Source organism: Orcinus orca, chromosome 19 (genome assembly GCF_937001465.1).
Source record: "Orcinus orca chromosome 19, mOrcOrc1.1, whole genome shotgun sequence".
Classification (NCBI taxonomy): Eukaryota; Metazoa; Chordata; class Mammalia; order Artiodactyla; family Delphinidae; genus Orcinus; species Orcinus orca.
In genome coordinates this window covers 61,149,203-61,166,206 of record NC_064577.1, presented here as the reverse complement: position 1 = coordinate 61,166,206, position 17,004 = coordinate 61,149,203, and the positions used below count along the sequence as shown (strand labels likewise).

The following is a 17,004-nucleotide window of genomic DNA, read 5'->3' as shown; positions in this document are numbered from 1 at the left end:
CCGCCACCTGTGTGCCGGTGTGTCCCTCCACAGCTCCCTCCGACAAAAGCCCCCCACCCCCACCCCGCCCCGCTGGCGTGTCACCGCGGCCGGGTGCGGGAGCGGGATCGAGGGCAGGGGCCGCTTCCCCGGGCCTGCCGGCCACCAGGGGCGGGGTCCTGAGCTCGGCGGGGGGTGTGGGGGCAAGGGTGGCCTTGCCGGGGCTGAGGGGCCGTGGCGACTCAATGGTGGCTCCCAGTGGCTTCGGGCCAGCTGCCGTCGGGCAGGAGGGCCGGCCCGGGCTGCGGCCGGGCTGCGCCTAGCGCCGCGTGGGCCGGCAGGGCCGATGCCCAAGGGACCGCGGGCCCCGGGCCCTGAAGCCTCCGGGGCCACGTCCCTGTGAGCGACGTGCGGGATCTTGGGCGGGGCGCCAAGCGCCGAAGGGTTTGCTGGGTCACGGCCGCCCTGGGCTGGGAGGTGGTCGCCAAACCCTCCGCCGCCGCCCGATACCCGAGACCTCCGTTCCCCCTGCCTGGGCGGGCGAGGGGGCCCTGCCGGGGCGGGCCGGCCGCCAGGCTGGCGTTAAGGCGCCAGCGCCAGCGAAACTGGGCCTCAAGAGGCAGCCCGCGGCCCCCGCCCCCGTCTACGGCCATACCACCCTGAACGCGCCCGATCTCGTCTGATCTCGGAAGCTAAGCAGGGTCGGGCCTGGTTAGTACTTGGATGGGAGACCGCCTGGGAATACCGGGTGCTGTAGGCTTTTTGCCTCCCGCTCCGCCCGCCTTCTCCTTTACTCGCCCGCGGCGGGGGCCGCCGGCTCCGCCCCCGCCGGGCCCCGCGGCAGGCCCCACCTCCTCAGGCCCCTCCCACCACGGCGCGCGCCGGCGGGGGCGCTCCCCGCCGGCCCGGCCGGCCAGGCGGCCAGAAGGCGGCCCTGGAAGGCGGCCGCACCCCAGACGCTCCCGGGGTGGCTGGCCCGGACCCAGACTCCGCCGCGGGCCCACTTGCCGTCCTTTCGGCCCGCGAGCCCCTCGACCTGCACCTGGCCGCCCCCACCGGCGCCCAGCCCCGGCGCCGCCACCTGTGTGCCGGTGTGTCCCTCCACAGCTCCCTCCGACAAAAGCCCCCCACCCCCACCCCGCCCCGCTGGCGTGTCACCGCGGCCGGGTGCGGGAGCGGGATCGAGGGCAGGGGCCGCTTCCCCGGGCCTGCCGGCCACCAGGGGCGGGGTCCTGAGCTCGGCGGGGGGTGTGGGGGCAAGGGTGGCCTTGCCGGGGCTGAGGGGCCGTGGCGACTCAATGGTGGCTCCCAGTGGCTTCGGGCCAGCTGCCGTCGGGCAGGAGGGCCGGCCCGGGCTGCGGCCGGGCTGCGCCTAGCGCCGCGTGGGCCGGCAGGGCCGATGCCCAAGGGACCGCGGGCCCCGGGCCCTGAAGCCTCCGGGGCCACGTCCCTGTGAGCGACGTGCGGGATCTTGGGCGGGGCGCCAAGCGCCGAAGGGTTTGCTGGGTCATGGCCGCCCTGGGCTGGGAGGTGGTCGCCAAACCCTCCGCCGCCGCCCGATACCCGAGACCTCCGTTCCCCCTGCCTGGGCGGGCGAGGGGGCCCTGCCGGGGCGGGCCGGCCGCCAGGCTGGCGTTAAGGCGCCAGCGCCAGCGAAACTGGGCCTCAAGAGGCAGCCCGCGGCCCCCGCCCCCGTCTACGGCCATACCACCCTGAACGCGCCCGATCTCGTCTGATCTCGGAAGCTAAGCAGGGTCGGGCCTGGTTAGTACTTGGATGGGAGACCGCCTGGGAATACCGGGTGCTGTAGGCTTTTTGCCTCCCGCTCCGCCCGCCTTCTCCTTTACTCGCCCGCGGCGGGGGCCGCCGGCTCCGCCCCCGCCGGACCCCGCGGCAGGCCCCACCTCCTCAGGCCCCTCCCACCACGGCGCGCGCCGGCGGGGGCGCTCCCCGCCGGCCCGGCCGGCCAGGCGGCCAGAAGGCGGCCCTGGAAGGCGGCCGCACCCCAGACGCTCCCGGGGTGGCTGGCCCGGACCCAGACTCCGCCGCGGGCCCACTTGCCGTCCTTTCGGCCCGCGAGCCCCTCGACCTGCACCTGGCCGCCCCCACCGGCGCCCAGCCCCGGCGCCGCCACCTGTGTGCCGGTGTGTCCCTCCACAGCTCCCTCCGACAAAAGCCCCCCACCCCCACCCCGCCCCTCTGGCGTGTCACCGCGGCCGGGTGCGGGAGCGGGATCGAGGGCAGGGGCCGCTTCCCCGGGCCTGCCGGCCACCAGGGGCGGGGTCCTGAGCTCGGCGGGGGGTGTGGGGGCAAGGGTGGCCTTGCCGGGGCTGAGGGGCCGTGGCGACTCAATGGTGGCTCCCAGTGGCTTCGGGCCAGCTGCTGTCGGGCAGGAGGGCCGGCCCGGGCTGCGGCCGGGCTGCGCCTCGCGCCGCGTGGGCCGGCAGGGCCGATGCCCAAGGGACCGCGGGCCCCGGGCCCTGAAGCCTCCGGGGCCACGTCCCTGTGAGCGACGTGCGGGATCTTGGGCGGGGCGCCAAGCGCCGAAGGGTTTGCTGGGTCACGGCCGCCCTGGGCTGGGAGGTGGTCGCCAAACCCTCCGCCGCCGCCCGATACCCGAGACCTCCGTTCCCCCTGCCTGGGCGGGCGAGGGGGCCCTGCCGGGGCGGGCCGGCCGCCAGGCTGGCGTTAAGGCGCCAGCGCCAGCGAAACTGGGCCTCAAGAGGCAGCCCGCGGCCCCCGCCCCCGTCTACGGCCATACCACCCTGAACGCGCCCGATCTCGTCTGATCTCGGAAGCTAAGCAGGGTCGGGCCTGGTTAGTACTTGGATGGGAGACCGCCTGGGAATACCGGGTGCTGTAGGCTTTTTGCCTCCCGCTCCGCCCGTCTTCTCCTTTACTCGCCCGCGGCGGGGGCCGCCGGCTCCGCCCCCGCCGGGCCCCGCGGCAGGCCCCACCTCCTCAGGCCCCTCCCACCACGGCGCGCGCCGGCGGGGGCGCTCCCCGCCGGCCCGGCCGGCCAGAAGGCGGCCCTGGAAGGCAGCCGCACCCCAGACGCTCCCGGGGTGGCTGGCCCGGACCCAGACTCCGCCGCGGGCCCACTTGCCGTCCTTTCGGCCCGCGAGCCCCTCGACCTGCACCTGGCCGCCCCCACCGGCGCCCAGCCCCGGCGCCGCCACCTGTGTGCCGGTGTGTCCCTCCACAGCTCCCTCCGACAAAAGCCCCCCACCCCCACCCCGCCCCGCTGGCGTGTCACCGCGGCCGGGTGCGGGAGCGGGATCGAGGGCAGGGGCCGCTTCCCCGGGCCTGCCGGCCACCAGGGGCGGGGTCCTGAGCTCGGCGGGGGGTGTGGGGGCAAGGGTGGCCTTGCCGGGGCTGAGGGGCCGTGGCGACTCAATGGTGGCTCCCAGTGGCTTCGGGCCAGCTGCCGTCGGGCAGGAGGGCCGGCCCGGGCTGCGGCCGGGCTGCGCCTAGCGCCGCGTGGGCCGGCAGGGCCGATGCCCAAGGGACCGCGGGCCCCGGGCCCTGAAGCCTCCGGGGCCACGTCCCTGTGAGCGACGTGCGGGATCTTGGGCGGGGCGCCAAGCGCCGAAGGGTTTGCTGGGTCACGGCCGCCCTGGGCTGGGAGGTGGTCGCCAAACCCTCCGCCGCCGCCCGATACCCGAGACCTCCGTTCCCCCTGCCTGGGCGGGCGAGGGGGCCCTGCCGGGGCGGGCCGGCCGCCAGGCTGGCGTTAAGGCGCCAGCGCCAGCGAAACTGGGCCTCAAGAGGCAGCCCGCGGCCCCCGCCCCCGTCTACGGCCATACCACCCTGAACGCGCCCGATCTCGTCTGATCTCGGAAGCTAAGCAGGGTCGGGCCTGGTTAGTACTTGGATGGGAGACCGCCTGGGAATACCGGGTGCTGTAGGCTTTTTGCCTCCCGCTCCGCCCGCCTTCTCCTTTACTCGCCCGCGGCGGGGGCCGCCGGCTCCGCCCCCGCCGGGCCCCGCGGCAGGCCCCACCTCCTCAGGCCCCTCCCACCACGGCGCGCGCCGGCGGGGGCGCTCCCCGCCGGCCCGGCCGGCCAGAAGGCGGCCCTGGAAGGCAGCCGCACCCCAGACGCTCCCGGGGTGGCTGGCCCGGACCCAGACTCCGCCGCGGGCCCACTTGCCGTCCTTTCGGCCCGCGAGCCCCTCGACCTGCACCTGGCCGCCCCCACCGGCGCCCAGCCCCGGCGCCGCCACCTGTGTGCCGGTGTGTCCCTCCACAGCTCCCTCCGACAAAAGCCCCCCACCCCCACCCCGCCCCTCTGGCGTGTCACCGCGGCCGGGTGCGGGAGCGGGATCGAGGGCAGGGGCCGCTTCCCCGGGCCTGCCGGCCACCAGGGGCGGGGTCCTGAGCTCGGCGGGGGGTGTGGGGGCAAGGGTGGCCTTGCCGGGGCTGAGGGGCCGTGGCGACTCAATGGTGGCTCCCAGTGGCTTCGGGCCAGCTGCCGTCGGGCAGGAGGGCCGGCCCGGGCTGCGGCCGGGCTGCGCCTCGCGCCGCGTGGGCCGGCAGGGCCGATGCCCAAGGGACCGCGGGCCCCGGGCCCTGAAGCCTCCGGGGCCACGTCCCTGTGAGCGACGTGCGGGATCTTGGGCGGGGCGCCAAGCGCCGAAGGGTTTGCTGGGTCACGGCCGCCCTGGGCTGGGAGGTGGTCGCCAAACCCTCCGCCGCCGCCCGATACCCGAGACCTCCGTTCCCCCTGCCTGGGCGGGCCGGCCGCCAGGCTGGCGTTAAGGCGCCAGCGCCAGCGAAACTGGGCCTCAAGAGGCAGCCCGCGGCCCCCGCCCCCGTCTACGGCCATACCACCCTGAACGCGCCCGATCTCGTCTGATCTCGGAAGCTAAGCAGGGTCGGGCCTGGTTAGTACTTGGATGGGAGACCGCCTGGGAATACCGGGTGCTGTAGGCTTTTTGCCTCCCGCTCCGCCCGCCTTCTCCTTTACTCGCCCGCGGCGGGGGCCGCCGGCTCCGCCCCCGCCGGGCCCCGCGGCAGGCCCCACCTCCTCAGGCCCCTCCCACCACGGCGCGCGCTGGCGGGGGCCCTCCCCGCCGGCCCGGCCGGCCAGAAGGCGGCCCTGGAAGGCAGCCGCACCCCAGACGCTCCCGGGGTGGCTGGCCCGGACCCAGACTCCGCCGCGGGCCCACTTGCCGTCCTTTCGGCCCGCGAGCCCCTCGACCTGCACCTGGCCGCCCCCACCGGCGCCCAGCCCCGGCGCCGCCACCTGTGTGCCGGTGTGTCCCTCCACAGCTCCCTCCGACAAAAGCCCCCCACCCCCACCCCGCCCCGCTGGCGTGTCACCGCGGCCGGGTGCGGGAGCGGGATCGAGGGCAGGGGCCGCTTCCCCGGGCCTGCCGGCCACCAGGGGCGGGGTCCTGAGCTCGGCGGGGGGTGTGGGGGCAAGGGTGGCCTTGCCGGGGCTGAGGGGCCGTGGCGACTCAATGGTGGCTCCCAGTGGCTTCGGGCCAGCTGCCGTCGGGCAGGAGGGCCGGCCCGGGCTGCGGCCGGGCTGCGCCTAGCGCCGCGTGGGCCGGCAGGGCCGATGCCCAAGGGACCGCGGGCCCCGGGCCCTGAAGCCTCCGGGGCCACGTCCCTGTGAGCGACGTGCGGGATCTTGGGCGGGGCGCCAAGCGCCGAAGGGTTTGCTGGGTCACGGCCGCCCTGGGCTGGGAGGTGGTCGCCAAACCCTCCGCCGCCGCCCGATACCCGAGACCTCCGTTCCCCCTGCCTGGGCGGGCGAGGGGGCCCTGCCGGGGCGGGCCGGCCGCCAGGCTGGCGTTAAGGCGCCAGCGCCAGCGAAACTGGGCCTCAAGAGGCAGCCCGCGGCCCCCGCCCCCGTCTACGGCCATACCACCCTGAACGCGCCCGATCTCGTCTGATCTCGGAAGCTAAGCAGGGTCGGGCCTGGTTAGTACTTGGATGGGAGACCGCCTGGGAATACCGGGTGCTGTAGGCTTTTTGCCTCCCGCTCCGCCCGCCTTCTCCTTTACTCGCCCGCGGCGGGGGCCGCCGGCTCCGCCCCCGCCGGGCCCCGCGGCAGGCCCCACCTCCTCAGGCCCCTCCCACCACGGCGCGCGCCGGCGGGGGCGCTCCCCGCCGGCCCGGCCGGCCAGAAGGCGGCCCTGGAAGGCAGCCGCACCCCAGACGCTCCCGGGGTGGCTGGCCCGGACCCAGACTCCGCCGCGGGCCCACTTGCCGTCCTTTCGGCCCGCGAGCCCCTCGACCTGCACCTGGCCGCCCCCACCGGCGCCCAGCCCCGGCGCCGCCACCTGTGTGCCGGTGTGTCCCTCCACAGCTCCCTCCGACAAAAGCCCCCCACCCCCACCCCGCCCCTCTGGCGTGTCACCGCGGCCGGGTGCGGGAGCGGGATCGAGGGCAGGGGCCGCTTCCCCGGGCCTGCCGGCCACCAGGGGCGGGGTCCTGAGCTCGGCGGGGGGTGTGGGGGCAAGGGTGGCCTTGCCGGGGCTGAGGGGCCGTGGCGACTCAATGGTGGCTCCCAGTGGCTTCGGGCCAGCTGCCGTCGGGCAGGAGGGCCGGCCCGGGCTGCGGCCGGGCTGCGCCTAGCGCCGCGTGGGCCGGCAGGGCCGATGCCCAAGGGACCGCGGGCCCCGGGCCCTGAAGCCTCCGGGGCCACGTCCCTGTGAGCGACGTGCGGGATCTTGGGCGGGGCGCCAAGCGCCGAAGGGTTTGCTGGGTCACGGCCGCCCTGGGCTGGGAGGTGGTCGCCAAACCCTCCGCCGCCGCCCGATACCCGAGACCTCCGTTCCCCCTGCCTGGGCGGGCGAGGGGGCCCTGCCGGGGCGGGCCGGCCGCCAGGCTGGCGTTAAGGCGCCAGCGCCAGCGAAACTGGGCCTCAAGAGGCAGCCCGCGGCCCCCGCCCCCGTCTACGGCCATACCACCCTGAACGCGCCCGATCTCGTCTGATCTCGGAAGCTAAGCAGGGTCGGGCCTGGTTAGTACTTGGATGGGAGACCGCCTGGGAATACCGGGTGCTGTAGGCTTTTTGCCTCCCGCTCCGCCCGCCTTCTCCTTTACTCGCCCGCGGCGGGGGCCGCCGGCTCCGCCCCCGCCGGGCCCCGCGGCAGGCCCCACCTCCTCAGGCCCCTCCCACCACGGCGCGCGCCGGCGGGGGCCCTCCCCGCCGGCCCGGCCGGCCAGAAGGCGGCCCTGGAAGGCAGCCGCACCCCAGACGCTCCCGGGGTGGCTGGCCCGGACCCAGACTCCGCCGCGGGCCCACTTGCCGTCCTTTCGGCCCGCGAGCCCCTCGACCTGCACCTGGCCGCCCCCACCGGCGCCCAGCCCCGGCGCCGCCACCTGTGTGCCGGTGTGTCCCTCCACAGCTCCCTCCGACAAAAGCCCCCCACCCCCACCCCGCCCCGCTGGCGTGTCACCGCGGCCGGGTGCGGGAGCGGGATCGAGGGCAGGGGCCGCTTCCCCGGGCCTGCCGGCCACCAGGGGCGGGGTCCTGAGCTCGGCGGGGGGTGTGGGGGCAAGGGTGGCCTTGCCGGGGCTGAGGGGCCGTGGCGACTCAATGGTGGCTCCCAGTGGCTTCGGGCCAGCTGCCGTCGGGCAGGAGGGCCGGCCCGGGCTGCGGCCGGGCTGCGCCTAGCGCCGCGTGGGCCGGCAGGGCCGATGCCCAAGGGACCGCGGGCCCCGGGCCCTGAAGCCTCCGGGGCCACGTCCCTGTGAGCGACGTGCGGGATCTTGGGCGGGGCGCCAAGCGCCGAAGGGTTTGCTGGGTCACGGCCGCCCTGGGCTGGGAGGTGGTCGCCAAACCCTCCGCCGCCGCCCGATACCCGAGACCTCCGTTCCCCCTGCCTGGGCGGGCGAGGGGGCCCTGCCGGGGCGGGCCGGCCGCCAGGCTGGCGTTAAGGCGCCAGCGCCAGCGAAACTGGGCCTCAAGAGGCAGCCCGCGGCCCCCGCCCCCGTCTACGGCCATACCACCCTGAACGCGCCCGATCTCGTCTGATCTCGGAAGCTAAGCAGGGTCGGGCCTGGTTAGTACTTGGATGGGAGACCGCCTGGGAATACCGGGTGCTGTAGGCTTTTTGCCTCCCGCTCCGCCCGCCTTCTCCTTTACTCGCCCGCGGCGGGGGCCGCCGGCTCCGCCCCCGCCGGGCCCCGCGGCAGGCCCCACCTCCTCAGGCCCCTCCCACCACGGCGCGCGCCGGCGGGGGCGCTCCCCGCCGGCCCAGCCGGCCAGGCGGCCAGAAGGCGGCCCTGGAAGGCGGCCGCACCCCAGACGCTCCCGGGGTGGCTGGCCCGGACCCAGACTCCGCCGCGGGCCCACTTGCCGTCCTTTCGGCCCGCGAGCCCCTCGACCTGCACCTGGCCGCCCCCACCGGCGCCCAGCCCCGGCGCCGCCACCTGTGTGCCGGTGTGTCCCTCCACAGCTCCCTCCGACAAAAGCCCCCCACCCCCACCCCGCCCCGCTGGCGTGTCACCGCGGCCGGGTGCGGGAGCGGGATCGAGGGCAGGGGCCGCTTCCCCGGGCCTGCCGGCCACCAGGGGCGGGGTCCTGAGCTCGGCGGGGGGTGTGGGGGCAAGGGTGGCCTTGCCGGGGCTGAGGGGCCGTGGCGACTCAATGGTGGCTCCCAGTGGCTTCGGGCCAGCTGCCGTCGGGCAGGAGGGCCGGCCCGGGCTGCGGCCGGGCTGCGCCTAGCGCCGCGTGGGCCGGCAGGGCCGATGCCCAAGGGACCGCGGGCCCCGGGCCCTGAAGCCTCCGGGGCCACGTCCCTGTGAGCGACGTGCGGGATCTTGGGCGGGGCGCCAAGCGCCGAAGGGTTTGCTGGGTCACGGCCGCCCTGGGCTGGGAGGTGGTCGCCAAACCCTCCGCCGCCGCCCGATACCCGAGACCTCCGTTCCCCCTGCCTGGGCGGGCGAGGGGGCCCTGCCGGGGCGGGCCGGCCGCCAGGCTGGCGTTAAGGCGCCAGCGCCAGCGAAACTGGGCCTCAAGAGGCAGCCCGCGGCCCCCGCCCCCGTCTACGGCCATACCACCCTGAACGCGCCCGATCTCGTCTGATCTCGGAAGCTAAGCAGGGTCGGGCCTGGTTAGTACTTGGATGGGAGACCGCCTGGGAATACCGGGTGCTGTAGGCTTTTTGCCTCCCGCTCCGCCCGCCTTCTCCTTTACTCGCCCGCGGCGGGGGCCGCCGGCTCCGCCCCCGCCGGACCCCGCGGCAGGCCCCACCTCCTCAGGCCCCTCCCACCACGGCGCGCGCCGGCGGGGGCGCTCCCCGCCGGCCCGGCCGGCCAGGCGGCCAGAAGGCGGCCCTGGAAGGCGGCCGCACCCCAGACGCTCCCGGGGTGGCTGGCCCGGACCCAGACTCCGCCGCGGGCCCACTTGCCGTCCTTTCGGCCCGCGAGCCCCTCGACCTGCACCTGGCCGCCCCCACCGGCGCCCAGCCCCGGCGCCGCCACCTGTGTGCCGGTGTGTCCCTCCACAGCTCCCTCCGACAAAAGCCCCCCACCCCCACCCCGCCCCTCTGGCGTGTCACCGCGGCCGGGTGCGGGAGCGGGATCGAGGGCAGGGGCCGCTTCCCCGGGCCTGCCGGCCACCAGGGGCGGGGTCCTGAGCTCGGCGGGGGGTGTGGGGGCAAGGGTGGCCTTGCCGGGGCTGAGGGGCCGTGGCGACTCAATGGTGGCTCCCAGTGGCTTCGGGCCAGCTGCTGTCGGGCAGGAGGGCCGGCCCGGGCTGCGGCCGGGCTGCGCCTCGCGCCGCGTGGGCCGGCAGGGCCGATGCCCAAGGGACCGCGGGCCCCGGGCCCTGAAGCCTCCGGGGCCACGTCCCTGTGAGCGACGTGCGGGATCTTGGGCGGGGCGCCAAGCGCCGAAGGGTTTGCTGGGTCACGGCCGCCCTGGGCTGGGAGGTGGTCGCCAAACCCTCCGCCGCCGCCCGATACCCGAGACCTCCGTTCCCCCTGCCTGGGCGGGCGAGGGGGCCCTGCCGGGGCGGGCCGGCCGCCAGGCTGGCGTTAAGGCGCCAGCGCCAGCGAAACTGGGCCTCAAGAGGCAGCCCGCGGCCCCCGCCCCCGTCTACGGCCATACCACCCTGAACGCGCCCGATCTCGTCTGATCTCGGAAGCTAAGCAGGGTCGGGCCTGGTTAGTACTTGGATGGGAGACCGCCTGGGAATACCGGGTGCTGTAGGCTTTTTGCCTCCCGCTCCGCCCGCCTTCTCCTTTACTCGCCCGCGGCGGGGGCCGCCGGCTCCGCCCCCGCCGGGCCCCGCGGCAGGCCCCACCTCCTCAGGCCCCTCCCACCACGGCGCGCGCCGGCGGGGGCGCTCCCCGCCGGCCCGGCCGGCCAGAAGGCGGCCCTGGAAGGCAGCCGCACCCCAGACGCTCCCGGGGTGGCTGGCCCGGACCCAGACTCCGCCGCGGGCCCACTTGCCGTCCTTTCGGCCCGCGAGCCCCTCGACCTGCACCTGGCCGCCCCCACCGGCGCCCAGCCCCGGCGCCGCCACCTGTGTGCCGGTGTGTCCCTCCACAGCTCCCTCCGACAAAAGCCCCCCACCCCCACCCCGCCCCGCTGGCGTGTCACCGCGGCCGGGTGCGGGAGCGGGATCGAGGGCAGGGGCCGCTTCCCCGGGCCTGCCGGCCACCAGGGGCGGGGTCCTGAGCTCGGCGGGGGGTGTGGGGGCAAGGGTGGCCTTGCCGGGGCTGAGGGGCCGTGGCGACTCAATGGTGGCTCCCAGTGGCTTCGGGCCAGCTGCCGTCGGGCAGGAGGGCCGGCCCGGGCTGCGGCCGGGCTGCGCCTAGCGCCGCGTGGGCCGGCAGGGCCGATGCCCAAGGGACCGCGGGCCCCGGGCCCTGAAGCCTCCGGGGCCACGTCCCTGTGAGCGACGTGCGGGATCTTGGGCGGGGCGCCAAGCGCCGAAGGGTTTGCTGGGTCACGGCCGCCCTGGGCTGGGAGGTGGTCGCCAAACCCTCCGCCGCCGCCCGATACCCGAGACCTCCGTTCCCCCTGCCTGGGCGGGCGAGGGGGCCCTGCCGGGGCGGGCCGGCCGCCAGGCTGGCGTTAAGGCGCCAGCGCCAGCGAAACTGGGCCTCAAGAGGCAGCCCGCGGCCCCCGCCCCCGTCTACGGCCATACCACCCTGAACGCGCCCGATCTCGTCTGATCTCGGAAGCTAAGCAGGGTCGGGCCTGGTTAGTACTTGGATGGGAGACCGCCTGGGAATACCGGGTGCTGTAGGCTTTTTGCCTCCCGCTCCGCCCGCCTTCTCCTTTACTCGCCCGCGGCGGGGGCCGCCGGCTCCGCCCCCGCCGGGCCCCGCGGCAGGCCCCACCTCCTCAGGCCCCTCCCACCACGGCGCGCGCCGGCGGGGGCGCTCCCCGCCGGCCCGGCCGGCCAGAAGGCGGCCCTGGAAGGCAGCCGCACCCCAGACGCTCCCGGGGTGGCTGGCCCGGACCCAGACTCCGCCGCGGGCCCACTTGCCGTCCTTTCGGCCCGCGAGCCCCTCGACCTGCACCTGGCCGCCCCCACCGGCGCCCAGCCCCGGCGCCGCCACCTGTGTGCCGGTGTGTCCCTCCACAGCTCCCTCCGACAAAAGCCCCCCACCCCCACCCCGCCCCGCTGGCGTGTCACCGCGGCCGGGTGCGGGAGCGGGATCGAGGGCAGGGGCCGCTTCCCCGGGCCTGCCGGCCACCAGGGGCGGGGTCCTGAGCTCGGCGGGGGGTGTGGGGGCAAGGGTGGCCTTGCCGGGGCTGAGGGGCCGTGGCGACTCAATGGTGGCTCCCAGTGGCTTCGGGCCAGCTGCCGTCGGGCAGGAGGGCCGGCCCGGGCTGCGGCCGGGCTGCGCCTAGCGCCGCGTGGGCCGGCAGGGCCGATGCCCAAGGGACCGCGGGCCCCGGGCCCTGAAGCCTCCGGGGCCACGTCCCTGTGAGCGACGTGCGGGATCTTGGGCGGGGCGCCAAGCGCCGAAGGGTTTGCTGGGTCACGGCCGCCCTGGGCTGGGAGGTGGTCGCCAAACCCTCCGCCGCCGCCCGATACCCGAGACCTCCGTTCCCCCTGCCTGGGCGGGCGAGGGGGCCCTGCCGGGGCGGGCCGGCCGCCAGGCTGGCGTTAAGGCGCCAGCGCCAGCGAAACTGGGCCTCAAGAGGCAGCCCGCGGCCCCCGCCCCCGTCTACGGCCATACCACCCTGAACGCGCCCGATCTCGTCTGATCTCGGAAGCTAAGCAGGGTCGGGCCTGGTTAGTACTTGGATGGGAGACCGCCTGGGAATACCGGGTGCTGTAGGCTTTTTGCCTCCCGCTCCGCCCGCCTTCTCCTTTACTCGCCCGCGGCGGGGGCCGCCGGCTCCGCCCCCGCCGGGCCCCGCGGCAGGCCCCACCTCCTCAGGCCCCTCCCACCACGGCGCGCGCCGGCGGGGGCCCTCCCCGCCGGCCCGGCCGGCCAGAAGGCGGCCCTGGAAGGCAGCCGCACCCCAGACGCTCCCGGGGTGGCTGGCCCGGACCCAGACTCCGCCGCGGGCCCACTTGCCGTCCTTTCGGCCCGCGAGCCCCTCGACCTGCACCTGGCCGCCCCCACCGGCGCCCAGCCCCGGCGCCGCCACCTGTGTGCCGGTGTGTCCCTCCACAGCTCCCTCCGACAAAAGCCCCCCACCCCCACCCCGCCCCGCTGGCGTGTCACCGCGGCCGGGTGCGGGAGCGGGATCGAGGGCAGGGGCCGCTTCCCCGGGCCTGCCGGCCACCAGGGGCGGGGTCCTGAGCTCGGCGGGGGGTGTGGGGGCAAGGGTGGCCTTGCCGGGGCTGAGGGGCCGTGGCGACTCAATGGTGGCTCCCAGTGGCTTCGGGCCAGCTGCCGTCGGGCAGGAGGGCCGGCCCGGGCTGCGGCCGGGCTGCGCCTAGCGCCGCGTGGGCTGGCAGGGCCGATGCCCAAGGGACCGCGGGCCCCGGGCCCTGAAGCCTCCGGGGCCACGTCCCTGTGAGCGACGTGCGGGATCTTGGGCGGGGCGCCAAGCGCCGAAGGGTTTGCTGGGTCACGGCCGCCCTGGGCTGGGAGGTGGTCGCCAAACCCTCCGCCGCCGCCCGATACCCGAGACCTCCGTTCCCCCTGCCTGGGCGGGCGAGGGGGCCCTGCCGGGGCGGGCCGGCCGCCAGGCTGGCGTTAAGGCGCCAGCGCCAGCGAAACTGGGCCTCAAGAGGCAGCCCGCGGCCCCCGCCCCCGTCTACGGCCATACCACCCTGAACGCGCCCGATCTCGTCTGATCTCGGAAGCTAAGCAGGGTCGGGCCTGGTTAGTACTTGGATGGGAGACCGCCTGGGAATACCGGGTGCTGTAGGCTTTTTGCCTCCCGCTCCGCCCGCCTTCTCCTTTACTCGCCCGCGGCGGGGGCCGCCGGCTCCGCCCCCGCCGGGCCCCGCGGCAGGCCCCACCTCCTCAGGCCCCTCCCACCACGGCGCGCGCCGGCGGGGGCGCTCCCCGCCGGCCCGGCCGGCCAGGCGGCCAGAAGGCGGCCCTGGAAGGCAGCCGCACCCCAGACGCTCCCGGGGTGGCTGGCCCGGACCCAGACTCCGCCGCGGGCCCACTTGCCGTCCTTTCGGCCCGCGAGCCCCTCGACCTGCACCTGGCCGCCCCCACCGGCGCCCAGCCCCGGCGCCGCCACCTGTGTGCCGGTGTGTCCCTCCACAGCTCCCTCCGACAAAAGCCCCCCACCCCCACCCCGCCCCGCTGGCGTGTCACCGCGGCCGGGTGCGGGAGCGGGATCGAGGGCAGGGGCCGCTTCCCCGGGCCTGCCGGCCACCAGGGGCGGGGTCCTGAGCTCGGCGGGGGGTGTGGGGGCAAGGGTGGCCTTGCCGGGGCTGAGGGGCCGTGGCGACTCAATGGTGGCTCCCAGTGGCTTCGGGCCAGCTGCCGTCGGGCAGGAGGGCCGGCCCGGGCTGCGGCCGGGCTGCGCCTAGCGCCGCGTGGGCCGGCAGGGCCGATGCCCAAGGGACCGCGGGCCCCGGGCCCTGAAGCCTCCGGGGCCACGTCCCTGTGAGCGACGTGCGGGATCTTGGGCGGGGCGCCAAGCGCCGAAGGGTTTGCTGGGTCACGGCCGCCCTGGGCTGGGAGGTGGTCGCCAAACCCTCCGCCGCCGCCCGATACCCGAGACCTCCGTTCCCCCTGCCTGGGCGGGCGAGGGGGCCCTGCCGGGGCGGGCCGGCCGCCAGGCTGGCGTTAAGGCGCCAGCGCCAGCGAAACTGGGCCTCAAGAGGCAGCCCGCGGCCCCCGCCCCCGTCTACGGCCATACCACCCTGAACGCGCCCGATCTCGTCTGATCTCGGAAGCTAAGCAGGGTCGGGCCTGGTTAGTACTTGGATGGGAGACCGCCTGGGAATACCGGGTGCTGTAGGCTTTTTGCCTCCCGCTCCGCCCGCCTTCTCCTTTACTCGCCCGCGGCGGGGGCCGCCGGCTCCGCCCCCGCCGGGCCCCGCGGCAGGCCCCACCTCCTCAGGCCCCTCCCACCACGGCGCGCGCCGGCGGGGGCGCTCCCCGCCGGCCCGGCCGGCCAGAAGGCGGCCCTGGAAGGCAGCCGCACCCCAGACGCTCCCGGGGTGGCTGGCCCGGACCCAGACTCCGCCGCGGGCCCACTTGCCGTCCTTTCGGCCCGCGAGCCCCTCGACCTGCACCTGGCCGCCCCCACCGGCGCCCAGCCCCGGCGCCGCCACCTGTGTGCCGGTGTGTCCCTCCACAGCTCCCTCCGACAAAAGCCCCCCACCCCCACCCCGCCCCGCTGGCGTGTCACCGCGGCCGGGTGCGGGAGCGGGATCGAGGGCAGGGGCCGCTTCCCCGGGCCTGCCGGCCACCAGGGGCGGGGTCCTGAGCTCGGCGGGGGGTGTGGGGGCAAGGGTGGCCTTGCCGGGGCTGAGGGGCCGTGGCGACTCAATGGTGGCTCCCAGTGGCTTCGGGCCAGCTGCCGTCGGGCAGGAGGGCCGGCCCGGGCTGCGGCCGGGCTGCGCCTAGCGCCGCGTGGGCCGGCAGGGCCGATGCCCAAGGGACCGCGGGCCCCGGGCCCTGAAGCCTCCGGGGCCACGTCCCTGTGAGCGACGTGCGGGATCTTGGGCGGGGCGCCAAGCGCCGAAGGGTTTGCTGGGTCACGGCCGCCCTGGGCTGGGAGGTGGTCGCCAAACCCTCCGCCGCCGCCCGATACCCGAGACCTCCGTTCCCCCTGCCTGGGCGGGCGAGGGGGCCCTGCCGGGGCGGGCCGGCCGCCAGGCTGGCGTTAAGGCGCCAGCGCCAGCGAAACTGGGCCTCAAGAGGCAGCCCGCGGCCCCCGCCCCCGTCTACGGCCATACCACCCTGAACGCGCCCGATCTCGTCTGATCTCGGAAGCTAAGCAGGGTCGGGCCTGGTTAGTACTTGGATGGGAGACCGCCTGGGAATACCGGGTGCTGTAGGCTTTTTGCCTCCCGCTCCGCCCGCCTTCTCCTTTACTCGCCCGCGGCGGGGGCCGCCGGCTCCGCCCCCGCCGGGCCCCGCGGCAGGCCCCACCTCCTCAGGCCCCTCCCACCACGGCGCGCGCCGGCGGGGGCGCTCCCCGCCGGCCCGGCCGGCCAGAAGGCGGCCCTGGAAGGCAGCCGCACCCCAGACGCTCCCGGGGTGGCTGGCCCGGACCCAGACTCCGCCGCGGGCCCACTTGCCGTCCTTTCGGCCCGCGAGCCCCTCGACCTGCACCTGGCCGCCCCCACCGGCGCCCAGCCCCGGCGCCGCCACCTGTGTGCCGGTGCGTCCCTCCACAGCTCCCTCCGACAAAAGCCCCCCACCCCCACCCCGCCCCGCTGGCGTGTCACCGCGGCCGGGTGCGGGAGCGGGATCGAGGGCAGGAGCCGCTTCCCCGGGCCTGCCGGCCACCAGGGGCGGGGTCCTGAGCTCGGCGGGGGGTGTGGGGGCAAGGGTGGCCTTGCCGGGGCTGAGGGGCCGTGGCGACTCAATGGTGGCTCCCAGTGGCTTCGGGCCAGCTGCCGTCGGGCAGGAGGGCCGGCCCGGGCTGCGGCCGGGCTGCGCCTAGCGCCGCGTGGGCCGGCAGGGCCGATGCCCAAGGGACCGCGGGCCCCGGGCCCTGAAGCCTCCGGGGCCACGTCCCTGTGAGCGACGTGCGGGATCTTGGGCGGGGCGCCAAGCGCCGAAGGGTTTGCTGGGTCACGGCCGCCCTGGGCTGGGAGGTGGTCGCAAAACCCTCCGCCGCCGCCCGATACCCGAGACCTCCGTTCCCCCTGCCTGGGCGGGCCGGCCGCCAGGCTGGCGTTAAGGCGCCAGCGCCAGCGAAACTGGGCCTCAAGAGGCAGCCCGCGGCCCCCGCCCCCGTCTACGGCCATACCACCCTGAACGCGCCCGATCTCGTCTGATCTCGGAAGCTAAGCAGGGTCGGGCCTGGTTAGTACTTGGATGGGAGACCGCCTGGGAATACCGGGTGCTGTAGGCTTTTTGCCTCCCGCTCCGCCCGCCTTCTCCTTTACTCGCCCGCGGCGGGGGCCGCCGGCTCCGCCCCCGCCGGGCCCCGCGGCAGGCCCCACCTCCTCAGGCCCCTCCCACCACGGCGCGCGCCGGCGGGGGCGCTCCCCGCCGGCCCGGCCGGCCAGGCGGCCAGAAGGCGGCCCTGGAAGGCGGCCGCACCCCAGACGCTCCCGGGGTGGCTGGCCCGGACCCAGACTCCGCCGCGGGCCCACTTGCCGTCCTTTCGGCCCGCGAGCCCCTCGACCTGCACCTGGCCGCCCCCACCGGCGCCCAGCCCCGGCGCCGCCACCTGTGTGCCGGTGTGTCCCTCCACAGCTCCCTCCGACAAAAGCCCCCCACCCCCACCCCGCCCCGCTGGCGTGTCACCGCGGCCGGGTGCGGGAGCGGGATCGAGGGCAGGGGCCGCTTCCCCGGGCCTGCCGGCCACCAGGGGCGGGGTCCTGAGCTCGGCGGGGGGTGTGGGGGCAAGGGTGGCCTTGCCGGGGCTGAGGGGCCGTGGCGACTCAATGGTGGCTCCCAGTGGCTTCGGGCCAGCTGCTGTCGGGCAGGAGGGCCGGCCCGGGC

At 76.9% G+C, this 17,004-nt stretch overlaps 16 non-coding genes across 16 annotated transcripts; all 16 read left to right on the top strand.

Moving 5' to 3' along the window:
- The first annotated feature begins 620 nt into the window (after positions 1-620).
- Positions 621-739, top strand: LOC125962368 (5S ribosomal RNA). Its single transcript, XR_007473889.1, has one exon. It is a non-coding gene; the product is annotated as a 5S ribosomal RNA (ribosomal RNA).
- Positions 740-1,673: 934 nt separating this feature from the next.
- On the top strand, positions 1,674-1,792 carry LOC125962367 (5S ribosomal RNA). The gene has a single exon (XR_007473888.1). It is a non-coding gene; the product is annotated as a 5S ribosomal RNA (ribosomal RNA).
- Positions 1,793-2,726: 934 nt separating this feature from the next.
- Positions 2,727-2,845, top strand: LOC125962366 (5S ribosomal RNA). The gene has a single exon (XR_007473887.1). It is a non-coding gene; the product is annotated as a 5S ribosomal RNA (ribosomal RNA).
- A 926-nt stretch (positions 2,846-3,771) lies between these two features.
- LOC125962365 (5S ribosomal RNA) lies at positions 3,772-3,890 on the top strand. Its single transcript, XR_007473886.1, has one exon. It is a non-coding gene; the product is annotated as a 5S ribosomal RNA (ribosomal RNA).
- A 903-nt stretch (positions 3,891-4,793) lies between these two features.
- On the top strand, positions 4,794-4,912 carry LOC125962364 (5S ribosomal RNA). Its single transcript, XR_007473885.1, has one exon. It is a non-coding gene; the product is annotated as a 5S ribosomal RNA (ribosomal RNA).
- A 926-nt stretch (positions 4,913-5,838) lies between these two features.
- LOC125962363 (5S ribosomal RNA) lies at positions 5,839-5,957 on the top strand. The gene has a single exon (XR_007473884.1). It is a non-coding gene; the product is annotated as a 5S ribosomal RNA (ribosomal RNA).
- A 926-nt stretch (positions 5,958-6,883) lies between these two features.
- Positions 6,884-7,002, top strand: LOC125962362 (5S ribosomal RNA). The gene has a single exon (XR_007473883.1). It is a non-coding gene; the product is annotated as a 5S ribosomal RNA (ribosomal RNA).
- Positions 7,003-7,928: 926 nt separating this feature from the next.
- LOC125962361 (5S ribosomal RNA) lies at positions 7,929-8,047 on the top strand. The gene has a single exon (XR_007473882.1). It is a non-coding gene; the product is annotated as a 5S ribosomal RNA (ribosomal RNA).
- A 934-nt stretch (positions 8,048-8,981) lies between these two features.
- LOC125962360 (5S ribosomal RNA) lies at positions 8,982-9,100 on the top strand. Its single transcript, XR_007473881.1, has one exon. It is a non-coding gene; the product is annotated as a 5S ribosomal RNA (ribosomal RNA).
- A 934-nt stretch (positions 9,101-10,034) lies between these two features.
- On the top strand, positions 10,035-10,153 carry LOC125962359 (5S ribosomal RNA). Its single transcript, XR_007473880.1, has one exon. It is a non-coding gene; the product is annotated as a 5S ribosomal RNA (ribosomal RNA).
- A 926-nt stretch (positions 10,154-11,079) lies between these two features.
- LOC125962357 (5S ribosomal RNA) lies at positions 11,080-11,198 on the top strand. The gene has a single exon (XR_007473878.1). It is a non-coding gene; the product is annotated as a 5S ribosomal RNA (ribosomal RNA).
- A 926-nt stretch (positions 11,199-12,124) lies between these two features.
- LOC125962356 (5S ribosomal RNA) lies at positions 12,125-12,243 on the top strand. Its single transcript, XR_007473877.1, has one exon. It is a non-coding gene; the product is annotated as a 5S ribosomal RNA (ribosomal RNA).
- A 926-nt stretch (positions 12,244-13,169) lies between these two features.
- LOC125962355 (5S ribosomal RNA) lies at positions 13,170-13,288 on the top strand. Its single transcript, XR_007473876.1, has one exon. It is a non-coding gene; the product is annotated as a 5S ribosomal RNA (ribosomal RNA).
- A 934-nt stretch (positions 13,289-14,222) lies between these two features.
- On the top strand, positions 14,223-14,341 carry LOC125962354 (5S ribosomal RNA). The gene has a single exon (XR_007473875.1). It is a non-coding gene; the product is annotated as a 5S ribosomal RNA (ribosomal RNA).
- A 926-nt stretch (positions 14,342-15,267) lies between these two features.
- LOC125962353 (5S ribosomal RNA) lies at positions 15,268-15,386 on the top strand. Its single transcript, XR_007473874.1, has one exon. It is a non-coding gene; the product is annotated as a 5S ribosomal RNA (ribosomal RNA).
- Positions 15,387-16,289: 903 nt separating this feature from the next.
- LOC125962352 (5S ribosomal RNA) lies at positions 16,290-16,408 on the top strand. Its single transcript, XR_007473873.1, has one exon. It is a non-coding gene; the product is annotated as a 5S ribosomal RNA (ribosomal RNA).
- The last annotated feature ends 596 nt before the right edge of the window (positions 16,409-17,004 follow it).